The sequence below is a fragment of the Rhinatrema bivittatum genome, chromosome 2, assembly GCF_901001135.1.
Source record: "Rhinatrema bivittatum chromosome 2, aRhiBiv1.1, whole genome shotgun sequence".
Lineage (NCBI taxonomy): Eukaryota > Metazoa > Chordata > Amphibia > Gymnophiona > Rhinatrematidae > Rhinatrema > Rhinatrema bivittatum.
Genome location: NC_042616.1, coordinates 6,865,712 through 6,880,984, shown reverse-complemented (window position 1 = coordinate 6,880,984; position 15,273 = coordinate 6,865,712). Strand labels below are relative to the sequence as shown.

At 51.3% G+C, this 15,273-nt stretch overlaps 1 protein-coding gene across 1 annotated transcript in view; it reads right to left on the bottom strand.

Annotated features, from left to right (window-relative positions):
• Window positions 1-4,138, bottom strand: part of LOC115083468 (gastrula zinc finger protein XlCGF57.1-like) — a 31,923-nt gene extending 27,785 nt beyond the window's left edge. Inside the window, exon 1 of the mRNA XM_029587317.1 lies at window positions 3,989-4,138. The gene's annotated coding sequence lies outside the window, so the exon portion shown is untranslated. The remainder of the gene's footprint in view (window positions 1-3,988) is intronic.
• Window positions 4,139-15,273: the final 11,135 nt, after the last annotated feature.

The window sequence follows — 15,273 nt, the reverse complement described above, 5'->3', positions numbered from 1 at the left end:
GAGAGACCTTGGAGTTATCCTTGACCACCAATTAAGTATGAAGAACTACGTAAACGCCATACTCAAAGCCTGCTTTTTCAAACTTAATGTGCTTAAAAAACTCAGACCTCTCTTACATACCCAAGATTTCCGTACTGTTATCCAGGCCACCATCACATCCAAAATAGACTACTGCAATGCTTTACTCATAGGGCTCCCCCAATCTACCATTAAACCTCTTCAAATGTTGCAACATGCGGCAGCGAGGCTCATTGCAAACTCCCGCAAATATGATCACATCACCCCTATCCTCAGAGACTTACACTGGCTCCCCATAGCATCACGCATTATCTACAAAACCCTCACCATAATCCACAAAGCAATTCACACTCACAACTCCAACTGGTTAGATTTCCCATTTACAACTCCTAAGGCCAATCGACCCACCAGAACGGCCAACTCAGGCACCCTACTTGTGCCCTCCCTGAAAACAGCCCATCTCTCCTCCACACGCGACCGTGCCCTCTCGATTGCAGGTCCTACTCATTGGAACACGCTACCGCCTGACATACGCCTTGAACCAGGTATGAACAACTTCAAAAAGAAATTAAAAACATGGTTATTCAACCAAGCCTACCCAGAATAAAAGCCATCCCTCCGTGCCAAAGTAGACCACAATACTTCTACTCCTTTCCTCATATTGAGGAACTATATTTTTTTATACTCCCTTTCCTCATCTTGAGGAACCATGTTTTGTTATCCTATCCTTTCTCAGCTATCTTTCACTATCCCCTCTCCCAGTTTGACTTCCCTGTTAAAATGTAATTGCCAAGCTTAACCTGTTTATTGTAAACCGACATGATGTCCACAACTAATGCCGGCATATAAAAATGTTTAAATAAATAAATCAATCTGCTAGCAGAACAGCACATAATCCACTGGTCCTGAGTCCATCTGGCTACACGTTCGGAAACTTATTTTAAGTTTGGTAAAGATTTCTATGCTATCATGGAAGGGTTGGGAGGCAGGCAGTATCTGCACTCTCCTTCCAGCCCTGCAGTGTCCGGGGTAAATAAAGCACAAGGAAGACAGGAAGGGTTTTGCAAGCTGAAGAGGGGAAGCACCACGTGCAGCTGTTGCCCTGCAGCCGGGCAGACGCTGACTGCTGAGTTGCCAGGGCTCCGGGCATGGAGGTTACAGAGTATCTTCTATGGGACCATCTTTAGCCTGGAATCTGTCAGTGCTGGGAGAAGAGCTGAAGGGGGTGGGGAGGCAGGAGCAGTACCAGAAAAGAGCAGGGAAGTGATCCAAGCCTGGGGAGGAGGGGGAATCACAAACCGAAAGGAGAGCTGAGCCTGCCAATGAAGGGAAGCCTAACCTGCTGAGGAGGCGGGAGGATGGGGGAGCAGTGAAGGGTGAACCGGGCATGTAGAGGGGAGAGATGGGTAAGGAGGAACACGCTCCCATATATAAAAGTCAGAGTGTGCCCATGCAGAGACGATGTGCAGAGGAGCAAGACAAGATTAGGGGTCTTGGAGAGAGAGTGGTGGGGGAGGTGAGGGTAGGGGAGACATTGTGGTGAGGAAGGGCAGTGCATCTCATCACCTCGCCAAGTCTCCCTTTTCCTTTATTGAGCTGTGATGATGAATGCAGGCGGCCTAAGATGGAGATGCCTCTGTGCTATTTAACACCAGGGTCACTGCGCTCTTTCTCCATTGAGCTGATGAAGCGAGGATAACTCTACAAGCTCCTCACAGATGTATTACGTCAGGACACCTACAACTTGTTTGATTAATTAGTGCCATGTATCAGCTTCCTAAAATGCAAAACATGAATATTCCTGACTCAGTTCAGATTTCTTAATCGTTTTAAATGAACGCTCATCCCGAATGAATCACTCCCTAAATTTATACCTGAGGCAATGGATCTGAACCCTGCCTTTCCTAGCTCACAGTCTGCTCATCCAACCACTAGGAATGTCCGGGGAACTAAGAAAACATAGCATACAAAAATATTTTTTTCTGCATGATATTGAGGGTGAAATAGAAAATAGCTACACATCCAGAGGTGCATCCCCTGCCCTCCTCCTGCCAGTCTCCTACCTGCTGAGCAGAAAGCCCTGCAGCCATTCTCCTGCCCCTTCTCCAGAGCAGGATTTCCAGCCCTGGCTCCCTCCCTGCACGGTCCCTGGGGTGGGGGATGGGATCAGTCCCAGGCTGCATCCCCTGCCCCCCTCCTGCCAGTCTCCTACCTGCTGAGCAGAAAGCCCTGCAGCCATTCTCCTGCCCCTTCTCCAGAGCAGGACTTCCAGCCCCGGCTCCCTCCCTGCACGGTCCCTGGGGTGGGGGATGGGATCAGTCCCAGGCTGCATCCCCTGCCCCCCTCCTACCTGCTGAGCAGAAAGCCCTGCAGCCATTCTCCTGCCCCTTCTCCAGAGCAGGATTTCCAGCCCCGGCTCCCTCCCTGCACCGTCCCTGGGGTGGGGGATGGGATCAGTCCCAGGCTGCATCCCCTGCCCCCCTCCTGCCAGTCTCCTCCCTGCTGAGCAGAAAGCCCTGCAGCCATTCTCCTGCCCCTTCTCCAGAGCAGGACTTCCAGCCCCGGCTCCCTCCCTGCACGGTCCCTGGGGTGGGGGATGGGATCAGTCCCAGGCTGCATCCCCTGCCCCCCTCCTACCTGCTGAGCAGAAAGCCCTGCAGCCATTCTCCTGCCCCTTCTCCAGAGCAGGATTTCCAGCCCCGGCTCCCTCCCTGCACCGTCCCTGGGGTGGGGGATGGGATCAGTCCCAGGCTGCATCCCCTGCCCCCCTCCTGCCAGTCTCCTACCTGCTGAGCAGAAAGCCCTGCAGCCATTCTCCTGCCCCTTCTCCAGAGCAGGACTTCCAGCCCCGGCTCCCTCCCTGCACGGTCCCTGGGGTGGGGGATGGGATCAGTCCCAGGCTGCATCCCCTGCCCCCCTCCTACCTGCTGAGCAGAAAGCCCTGCAGCCATTCTCCTGCCCCTTCTCCAGAGCAGGATTTCCAGCCCCGGCTCCCTCCCTGCACCGTCCCTGGGGTGGGAGGGGATGGGATCAGTCCCAGGCTGCATCCCCTGCCCCCCTCCTGCCAGTCTCCTACCTGCTGAGCAGAAAGCCCTGCAGCCATTCTCCTGCCCCTTCTCCAGAGCAGGATCTCCTGCCCCGGCTCCCTCCCTGCACGGTCCCTGGGGTGGGGGATGGGATCAGTCCCAGGCTGCATCCCCTGCCCCCCTCCTGCCAGTCTCCTACCTGCTGAGCAGAAAGCCCTGCAGCCATTCTCCTTCCCCTTCTCCAGAGCAGGATTTCCAGCCCCGGCTCCCTCCCTGCACGCTCCCTGGGGTGGGGGATGGGATCAGTCCCAGGCTGCATCCCCTGCCCCCCTCCTGCCAGTCTCCTACCTGCTGAGCAGAAAGCCCTGCAGCCATTCTCCTGCCCCTTCTCCAGAGCAGGATCTCCTGCCCCGGCTCCCTCCCTGCACGGTCCCTGGGGTGGGGGATGGGATCAGTCCCAGGCTGCATCCCCTGCCCCCCTCCTGCCAGTCTCCTACCTGCTGAGCAGAAAGCCCTGCAGCCATTCTCCTGCCCCTTCTCCAGAGCAGGATTTCCAGCCCCGGCTCCCTCCCTGCACGCTCCCTGGGGTGGGGGATGGGATCAGTCCCAGGCTGCATCCCCTGCCCCCCTCCTGCCAGTCTCCTACCTGCTGAGCAGAAAGCCCTGCAGCCATTCTCCTGCCCCTTCTCCAGAGCAGGATCTCCTGCCCCGGCTCCCTCCCTGCACGGTCCCTGGGGTGGGGGATGGGATCAGTCCCAGGCTGCATCCCCTTCCCCCCTCCTGCCAGTCTCCTACCTGCTGAGCAGAAAGCCCTGCAGCCATTCTCCTGCCCCTTCTCCAGAGCAGGATCTCCTGCCCCGGCTCCCTCCCTGCACGGTCCCTGGGGTGGGGGATGGGATCAGTCCCAGGCTGCATCCCCTGCCCCCCTCCTGCCAGTCTCCTACCTGCTGAGCAGAAAGCCCTGCAGCCATTCTCCTGCCCCTTCTCCAGAGCAGGATTTCCAGCCCCGGCTCCCTCCCTGCACCGTCCCTCGGGTGCGGGCAGATTCAGGCTCTGCTGCTGTCTCAGGGTTTTCAGCTTCCGGTCTCAGCACCACGTTCTGTACAGGGAGCACCGCCCCCTTCCAGCAGGAAATGACATCACCAAGGAAGAGGAAGTGGGAACTGCAGCCGCGGCACAAGGAGCTGTTAGAAACCGAAACTTGACGGTAGGAAAAGACCCCATGGCCCATCTAGTTGGGATGGACGCTGGGAAATGTAGTCCTGCACTGCCTTTCCTGAGTTTTTTGGGAATTGTGGGAAATGTAGTCCTAGGACGTGGGTTGTTGCAATTGGCTGATTAATAAAGCCAAGTCCTGTTCCCTTTATAAAAACCAAAATGGGTAACTCTGCAGCCTCTCAGAGAGACGGGGGGGGGGGGAAGAAAGGAGGAGGGGAGAGCAGGGAGCTGGGAGAAGGAAGGAGGGAAAAGGGAGGGATTGTGGGGAGGGAGCAGGGTGAGGAGGCGCAGGAGGGAGGGAGACTGGGAAGGATCAGGGAGAGGATGTTATGGTTTAAGGGTGTTTGGTGGATTCTCAGGGGCGGCAGTGATGGTTTCTCCCAGGGGGAGAAGCCCCGAGGGGAACTGCAGCACCGGGCTAGACTCAATAGCACAGATCCAGGAAGTGCATTTTATTGTGCAGCTTGCAGAGTTCGCCAGAGATGGCGATAGTGAGCAGAATCCTGTAGAGCATTAGTCTCACCAGAGGTGGCAGCAGAGAGCAGATAACTGCAGCATCAGTCTCACCAGAGGTGGCAGCAGAGAGCAGATAACTGCAGCATCAGTCTCACCAGAGGTGGCAGCAGAGAGTAGATAACTGCAGCATTAGTCTCACCAGAGGTGGCGGCAGAGAGTAGATAACTGCAGCATTAGTCTCACCAGAGGTGGCAGCAGAGAGTAGATAACTGCAGCATTAGTCTCACCAGAGGTGGCAGCAGAGAGCAGATAACTGCAGCATCAGTCTCACCAGAGGTGGCAGCAGAGAGCAGATAACTGCAGCATTAGTCTCACCAGAGGTGGCGGCAGAGAGTAGATAACTGCAGCATTAGTCTCACCAGAGGTGGCAGCAGAGAGTAGATAACTGCAGCATTAGTCTCACCAGAGGTGGCGGCAGAGAGTAGATAACTGCAGCATTAGTCTCACCAGAGGTGGCGGCAGAGAGTAGATAACTGCAGCATTAGTCTCACCAGAGGTGGCAGCAGAGAGTAGATAACTGCAGCATCAGTCTCACCAGAGGTGGCAGCAGAGAGTAGATAACTGCAGCATCAGTCTCACCAGAGGTGGCAGCAGAGAGCAGATAACTGCAGCATCAGTCTCACCAGAGGTGGCAGCAGAGAGCAGATAACTGCAGCATCAGTCTCACCAGAGGTGGCGGCAGAGAGTAGATAACTGCAGCATCAGTCTCACCAGAGGTGGCGGCAGAGAGGAGATAACTGCAGCATCAGTCTCACCAGAGGTGGCGGCAGAGAGTAGATAACTGCAGCATTAGTCTCACCAGAGGTGGCGGCAGAGAGTAGATAACTGCAGCATTAGTCTCACCAGAGGTGGCGGCAGAGAGTAGATAACTGCAGCATTAGTCTCACCAGAGGTGGCGGCAGAGAGTAGATAACTGCAGCATCAGTCTCACCAGAGGTGGCGGCAGAGAGCAGATAACTGCAGCATCAGTCTCACCAGAGGTGGCAGCAGAGAGCAGATAACTGCAGCATCAGTCTCACCAGAGGTGGCGGCAGAGAGTAGATAACTGCAGCATCAGTCTCACCAGAGGTGGCGGCAGAGAGTAGATAACTGCAGCATCAGTCTCACCAGAGGTGGCGGCAGAGAGTAGATAACTGCAGCATTAGTCTCACCAGAGGTGGCAGCAGAGAGTAGATAACTGCAGCATCAGTCTCACCAGAGGTGGCGGCAGAGAGCAGATAACTGCAGCATCAGTCTCACCAGAGGTGGCAGCAGAGAGCAGATAACTGCAGCATCAGTCTCACCAGAGGTGGCGGCAGAGAGCAGATAACTGCAGCATTAGTCTCACCAGAGGTGGCGGCAGAGAGTAGATAACTGCAGCATCAGTCTCACCAGAGGTGGCGGCAGAGAGTAGATAACTGCAGCATTAGTCTCACCAGAGGTGGCGGCAGAGAGTAGTGGCAGCAGAGAGTAGATAACTGCAGCAACAGTCTCACCAGAGGTGGCGGCAGAGAGTAGATAACTGCAGCATTAGTCTCACCAGAGGTGGCAGCAGAGAGTAGATAACTGTAGCAACAGTCTCACCAGAGGTGGCAGCAGAGAGTAGATAACTGCAGCATTACTCTCACCAGAGGTGGCGGCAGAGAGTAGATAACTGTAGCAACAGTCTCACCAGAGGTGGCGGCAGAGAGTAGATAACTGCAGCATTAGTCTCACCAGAGGTGGCAGCAGAGAGTAGATAACTGTAGCAACAGTCTCACCAGAGGTGGCAGCAGAGAGTAGATAACTGCAGCATTAGTCTCACCAGAGGTGGCAGCAGAGAGTAGATAACTGTAGCAACAGTCTCACCAGAGGTGGCGGCAGAGAGTAGATAACTGTAGCAACAGTCTCACCAGAGGTGGCAGCAGAGAGTAGATAACTGCAGCAACAGTCTCACCAGAGGTGGCGGCAGAGAGTAGATAACTGCAGCATTAGTCTCACCAGAGGTGGCGGCAGAGAGTAGATAACTGCAGCAACAGTCTCACCAGAGGTGGCGGCAGAGAGTAGATAACTGCAGCATTAGTCTCACCAGAGGTGGCGGCAGAGAGTAGATAACTAGCAACAGTCTCACCAGAGGTGGCAGCAGAGAATAGTAAACTGTAGCAGCAGTCTCACCATGCAGCAGCAGTCTCACCAGAGGTGGCGGCAGAGAGTAGATAACTGTAGCAGCAGTCTCACCAGAGGTGGCAGCAGAGAGTAGATAACGGTAGCAACAGTCTCACCAGAGGTAGCAGCAGAGAGTAGATTCCTGCAGGCAACAGTCTCACCAGAGATGGCAGTAGGGAGCAGATTCCTACAGCAGCACTGAGGAGTCCTATTCCACAATGGTGATATAGGGAGCTCCGATGCAGATATTCAGTGAGTAGCTGTAGGTGAGACAGACTGGAGATGTTAGTAATTACTCACTCTCTTGTAGCTGTATTGATGGAGTTCCCAGCAGGGTAGTAGAGATGGAAACAGGCACCAAGGTAGACACACACAGGCCCTCGAGGAGCGAGTACCTGGATACTGGATATGTACCTGGAATAAGCATAGGGCCCTCAAGGAGCAGGTACCCAAGTTGGAAGAAACCCCGGAGGGTAGAGAGAGCTTCTAGCGGCAGCGAGAAGCGTCAGAGTAGCTTACACCGAACGAATCACGTCCTTGCTAACTCAAAGTCAGTCAGCAAATAGGCAACCTAAATATCCGGGAAGTGTAATGTCACTCAAGGGGGACGCCCCCGAGGTTCGCGCCAACCTCAGCATAAGACGTGGGATGTGCACACGCGCGTGCGCCATAGAAGGCCCTCAGGTGAATCATGGCGGGACGTCCCGCCACAGCCACTCCGGGGATTCCCGAGGGCACGGCAAGAAGACGTCACGGCCGCCACTCTCCCGAGGCTGGTGGAGAAAGCAGCAACAGAGGTGAGGCATGTCGGGCGAAGCCATCTGAGACCGATGGACGCAACAGTACCCCCCTTCAAAGGGCCTCCTCCAGACTCCCTACCTGGTCTTGGTTTCCAAGGATGTGAACGATGATACTGGTTCAGCATCTCTTTGTCCATGATATTAGCCGTAGGTTCCCACGAGTTATTTTCTGGTCCATAGCCTTCCCATGACAGGAGTTATTCCCAAACTCTGCCAGCCGGACATCCCAGTCGGACATCCGAAGCCCTCTGCCCCGCGCTACCGGCGCTGACCCGCCGGGGTCCCGGGCAGACACGAGGGCTCCTCACCCCGGATAGCCAACCAGACGCCTGCATCCACCATCGAGTGAGGCGCACTGCTCCACATCACTCGTGCGACCGGAGCTCCCTGACCCTTAAAAGTCAAGTCCCAGGTGCCCTGTGCCTGCCTTTTAGTGTGCGCCTTTGTACTGCCCCAACTAACTTACTCCTAACCTCGACTCTCATCAACCCCGTGCTACCACAGCCAGACTCCCACACCGGCTTCCCCTTCCACTCCCCTCCACACGCTATATACCCCCCCCCTCCGCAACTACCTCCTCTATCTCCTCATCCCTTTCCCTTTTCAAAACCGGTCCCACTATCTATATGCCGGTGAGCCCTACTCAAAGCTCAGCAAACACTTGCAGCTGTTTTCACCATCTACCCATACACCTCCACCTCCAATATGCAATACCACAACATACATATACTGAAACACAACAAACACAAACCCGCTGCTCCCTACAATCTATGGCACCGCTCATACCTTAAACCCATCCTCCCTACCACGATCTCCCCTCCTCTCACCCAAATCTTCAGTATCGCTGCCCTCTCACTCATCCTACTCAATGCACAGTCTCTAAGTAAAAAAACTCCCATACTTAATGACCTCCTTCTTGATGAGAACCCGGACATCTGTGCAATAACAGAAACCTGGTTTAAGGAAACCGACACCGTACTTCTAAACCAGCTCCCCATCAGCTCATACAATATTTTCTCCATCCCAAGGCCCAAAAAAAGAGGAGGAGGAATCCTACTATCCGTGAAAAAAGAACTCAACATGACACACCAAGCTATCACCTCCCCGCCTAAACTTGAAATTGGCTTCTTTAAATCCCCATCTCTGCAAATCTGTTTAATATACGCCCCCCCCCCCAGGGACTCTTGACAATAACCCATCCCCTGTTATTGAATATATTGCCAAAAACATATCCATAGACACCCCAGCAATCATTCTAGGTGATCTAAATCTACATGTTGACAGCACACCTCGAACTCCCTCATGCAACATCATACTCATATCTTTGAAAGCATTAGGATTCAAGCAGACCATCAACTCCCCAACATACAAAGTGGGTCATACCCTTTACCTAATTTTCACCAACTCCCAGATACAGGCGGACCCCCCAACTTGCATGCCCATCTCCTGGTCCAATCACTACCTTATAAGAATATCCTGCTCCATAAAGAAGCTTCCTAGCTACCCTACCTCAGGCAACACCATACACTACAGAAAAACATGTAAAAGTGAAGACCTCATCTCGGCCCTCTCTAACACGCTAGACAACCTAGATCTGTCGAATGCCAATGCTGCCCTATCATCATGGCACAACATTACAAATACTGTGGCCAACAAGATCTGCCCTTTATAATCAAGACAAATAAACTCACAGCATAACAAAAGAAAAAACCCCTGGTACACACTAGAACTAAAAGACATGAAACACAATCTTAGAAAAGTAGGAAAAGGCCTGGCGCAAAGATCCGACCCCCACACTCCTTGCCCGATTCAAATCCTCTTTACATTGCTACAGGGAAAGGTTAAATAATGTCATCTTTTCTTCCATAATTCACCAATTTCAATATAATCCACGAGCCCTCTATGACTTCGTTGCTTCGCTAACCAAATCAGCACCCTCAGACATACCGGAGGAAGTAGCCAAAACCAAATGCGAGGAACTCGCAATACACTTCCAAGACAAAATCAATAAACTGCTTACACAATTCCACTCCTCCTCCTCACCAAACCAATCCTCACAAGAAGCCTACCCAGCCCTTTCAAAAAACCCCTCCAAAGGCCTGAACTCCTTAGAATTCACCACTGCTCTGGAAATTGAATCTCTTCTTAAGAAAGCCAGACCTTCCTCCCACCCCTCAGACACAATCCCCACAAAATACCTCCTCTCCATCCCTAACATAATAGCCCAACCCATAGCCAACATTATAAATACCTCCATCACTTCAGGCTTTGTACCCAACCCCCTCAAACAAGCAATAGTCAAGCCAATACTGAAAAAACCTAAGCTTGACCCCACCGACCTGTCTAATTACCGCCCCATCTCAAACCTCCTGTTCATCTAAAAAATTCTTGAAAAAACGATCAATAAGCAACTCACTGAATACCTTGATGACCATCACATCCTCTCTCCATCTCAGTACAGATTCCGTAAATTCCACAGCACGGAAACCCTCCTCCTTTCCTTGTCAGACCAACTCATTAAAGGCCTAGATAAAGGACAAGTGTATATCTTAGCCTTCTTAGACATATCCTCAGCTTTCAACACCATCAGTCACAATATCCTCCTGCAGCGACTTAATGAAATTGGAATAACAGGTGTTGCCCACAGCTGGTTCAAATCCTATCTCAGTAATCGAAACTTTAAAGTCAAAATCGGAAACCATGAGTCCAAAGCAATACCACTTGACCAAGGAGTCCCACAAGATTCCTCCCTGTTTTCCACCCTCTTCAGCATTTACATCCTACCGCTCTGTCACCTCCTATCCACCCTAAATCTTCCCCACTATATTTATGCAGACGATGTGCAGATACTTATTCCAATATCTGACACCCTTCCTAAAGCCATGAACATCTGGGAATCTACACTACTTTCAATCAACAAGCTCCTATCCAACATTCACTTTGCCCTTAACATGGCAAAAACTGAAATTATGCTTATCTCCTCACAAAGTTACCCCAATACCCTTCCCCTACTTCACTCCCTATCTCCACCAATCTCGTTCTCCCAGCAGGTATGAGATCTAGGGGTCATTCTAGACAATCATATCAACCTCAAGAAATTCATTAACAATACATTGAAAGAGTGTTTTTTTAAAATGCCCATCCTAAAGAAATTAAAACCTTTGCTCCACCCTCCCGATGTTCGTACAGTACTACAAACTACAACATTTTCTAAAATCGATTACTGTAACTTCTCCTAGGCTTACCCAAAAACTCCATCCACTCACTCTAATATCTACAAAACACAGCTGCTCGGATCCTTACTAACACACACAGAAATGAACACATCTCACCCGTACTAAGGAATTACACTGGCTCCCCATCGCATCCCGAATCCAATATAAGACCCTCTCTATCATACATAAGGTTCTTCACAATCCTGAGATGAATTGGTTCAATGATTCACTCATATTCCATGAGTCATCTAAACCAACCAGAAACCAATACCATTAGTACACCTTCCCCTAAAAGCACCAACCTGGCTTCCACAAGAGCACGTGCACTCTCCATAGCCGGTCCCGCCTTATGGAACATATTGCCTGTAGATTTACGCCAGGAGGACTGCCATAAAACGTCCAAGCATAAACTGAAGACGTGGCTTTTCACACAAGCTTACACCTAATCCTACCCATTCTTGTCACCCCAGCATCCGCCTCTGTTACATCCTCATGTTGATATTTATATACTTGAGACATTTTGTATATATTCTTGATACATGTGCAATAATCTCTATCTCCTAACTGCTCTTACCTAATCTCTAAGCTATACTCTGCACCATACCTCTCTCTATCCTATACCATACCACGCTCCATTCTGTACCTCACAACTTCAATCCACTTTCGCTACGCAACTAATTGATAACTTCCCCCTAGTGTATTATAAGCAACCTTGTAAGTAATTTTAGTGCTGTTTATATAGGTCCCTTTATATTTACTCTCCATGTTTGTCTCCCCATATAAATACATATATACATATTTATATAATCATATAGACATATATATTGTTCTTGGCATTGTATGTATTTGTTCTTGGCATCGTATGTATTTGTTATCCGGTTACCTGTCAAACACCACTTAAGCATAGTTTCTCGTTTATTATAAACCGATGTGATATCCATAATGAATGTCGGTATATAAAAACCATTAAATAATTAAATAAATACAGCGAGTATAGCATCGACTTTGTACTCAATGTCCTCTTCTCAACAGGAGGTTGATCTGGTGTCTTGGTGATGAATTTGTTGAGAATGAGCGGTTTCAATAAGGAGACATGAAATGCGTTATGGATCTTCATTGGTGGGGGAAGTTTGAGACTGTAGGAGAGATTGCCCAGATGTCGGAGGATGGGAAATGGTCCGACATACCTTGGAGCGAAGCGAGCAGACGGTAATTTAAGTCTAAGGTGCTTGGTAGATAGCCATACTTTATCACCAGGCCTTGTCGTGATGAGTGTCATAGTCTCTTTTAGCTCTTGTACCAGCTTTGATGAGCATCTCCTTGGTCTTCTTCTAAAGTTGTTGAATCTCATCGGCAGTGGCTTGAGCTGTTGGGGACGACACGAATAGTGGAAGCGGTAAAGGTGTGAAGGAAGTTGTCCATATACCACTTCGAATGGTGTTGATCCAGTAGATGTTGCTGGATGGGAGTTGATGGAAAACTCGGCCCATGGTAACAGTTCGGCCCAATCATTCTGACGAGATGACACATAGGTACAGAGGAACTGCTTAAGGGTACGGTTCATCCTTTCAGTTTGACCATTTGACTGAGGATGAAGTGTAGTCCAGAGTGATTTCAAACTTCTTACATAGGGCCTTCCAGAAGTCGCTGTGAATTGTAACCCCTCGATCTGAAAACAATGTATTTCGGTATTCTGTGCAGTCGGAATATGTGGCTGATGAAAAGTTTCGCCAGTTCACTAGCAGATGGTAGGCCAGGGAAGCGCCACAAAGTGAGCCATTTTAGAGAACCTGTCCACAGTTACCCAGATGGTATTGTTGCATAAGAACATAAGAATAAGCCATACCTGGGTCAGAACCAAGGGTCCATCAAGCCCAGCATCCTGTTACCAACAGTGGCCAATCCAGACCATAAGAGCCTGGCAAGTACCCAAAAAACTAAGTCTGTTCCACGTTACCGTTGCTAGTAATAGCGTGGCAATTTTCTAAGTCCAACTTAATTAATAGCAGGTAATGTTCTTCTCTTCCAAGAACTTATCCAATCCTTTTTTAAACACAGCTCTACTAACTGCACTAACCACATCCTCTGGCAACAAATTCCAGAGTTTAATTGTGCGTTGAGTAAAAAAGAACTTTCTCCGATTAGTTTTAAATGTGCCACATGTTGTGGAGCGCTAGGAGAGCGATCCCACTCCTGAGTGATGTGTGTCCTTGGGCCACGGCTCGACCCCAGAGGGCTCTGAAGAGGGTGCCGCGGGAGGCGTGGCATGCCCCGAGCATGGGCTGGACGGGAGCAGGGCTGGAGTGACTTGGGAAGACAGGCCCTCCTCCGGACCTGCACGCTTCGGAAGACCCAACAACACAATGTTGGTCTTGTGAACAGTCCTCCGACCGTTCCTAGCCCTTTCGGACCTGCCGCAGGGTACGGCACGAAGCGGCAGGTCAGATGGAGGCCAGGACAGCGATGACTGGAACATGGATTCAGACGAGACTCAGGAATGACGTAGACTCAGGCATAGACGTGACTCAGGACGAGGTGCAGGATCCATAGACGTGGACTCAGGCATAGATGCAGGATCCTTAGACGTGGGACTCAGGCAAAGATGTGGACTCAGGACGAGGTGCAAGATCCATAGACGTGGACTCAGGCATAGATGCAGGAAACGAGGGCTGAAGGTAGACATGGGCACTGACCCTCAGGGCGCCCTACTCAGGCCCACCCACGGGACTGAGTCGCGGACCACCCTGTCCCATGCACGCCCTACTCAGCCCTGGAAGGCTGGTCGCGGACCACGCAGAGAGCGGGAGAGCACAGGAAAGAGGAAGCAGGTTCGCTGCACTCCTGGCAGCACGAGGCAAGAATACGCTGCTCTCCTGGCAGCACGAGGCAAGAATACGCTGCTCTCCTGGCAGCACAAGGCAGGTTAGGCATCAGGAACGAGGATATCAGGAACATCAGGACTGGAACACATATACTGGAATAGGAGACACACCTCTGGGCTGGAACATGGACATCAGGAACATCAGGACTGGATCAAGAGACAGACCTTGGGACTGAAACGGCAGGCAGACATCAGGACTGGAACACTGAAGACATCAGGACTGGAACACTGAAGACATCAGGACTGGAACAACTTGACAAGAAGCTTCAACGGGAAACATGGAACACTGGACCTTGCAGAAGTCTGGGAATACAAGGCATCTCCTGGAACGAGGAACTCAGGAGTGACCAACTCCTTGCGAAGGCAAAGACACACTGAAAGCTGAGCCCTTTAGTAGGGCTGAGGTGGACAACGCCCAGGGAGGGGTCAGCAGGGGGCCACACCCGGCTGGCCCTTAGGATCAATGTTATTTTTACCTCTCTGTTCCCTATCCTCTTGTTAATTGTAAACCGACATGATGCGATTTATCGCGAATGCCGGTATAGAAAAACTTAAAATAAATAATAAAAATAGAGGCACGCGCTCGCCGCCCTAGGAGGCGGAGAGAGAGAGCTGGAAGCTGGTGGCGTCCTCAGCCACGTGGAGGGCCCAAGGAAGCCGTGGAGCAGCCCTGGACCGGAGCTGGTGAATGCAGGTCGCTGGAGCGGCTCCCAGCCACCAGGACTGAAGCAGAGAGAGAGAAGTGCTGGCTGCATGAAGCGGGGGAAGGGCTGACTGCAGGAACGGCTCCATGCCGTGAAGACGCCCCAGAAGCAGAGGTAAGAGTGCAGGCACTGGCAGGGACGGCTTCCCAGCCAGGCAAGGACCCGGGCTGAAGCAAGGCACTGAGAGAGACGGTCCTCGCTGCTGGCTGGAGGTCCCGTGATCGCAGCAGCACTTCGGGGGGGGGGGGGGGTAAGGCAGGAACATTAGCAGAGAAGCAGACCACATGGCAGCAGCTGTTGAAACGGCCCCAGCTGATTCAGGGAGAAGAACGCAGCCAGACTGGCTATGCTGTAAACACGGTAAGAGTCTGCCCATGCTTCTTGTGGGCAGGAGCGTAACACCACATTCTAACTTCATGGAGTGCCCCCTAGTCTTTCTATTATCCGAAAGAGTAAATAACCGATTCACATCTACCCGTTCTAAGACCTCTCATGATTTTAAACACCTCTATCATATCCCCCCTCAGCAGTCTCTTCACCAGCTGAAAAGTCCTAACCTCTTTAGTCTTTCCTCATAGGGGAGTTGTTCCATTCCCCTTATCATTTTGGTAGCCCTCTCTGTACCTTTCCATTGCAAATTATATCTTTTTTGAGATGCAGCGACCAAATTGTACACAGTATTCAAGGTGCGGTCTCATCATGGAGCGATAGCAGAGAGCATTTTGACATTAAGGACATAAGAACATAAGAATATGCCATACTGGGTCAGAC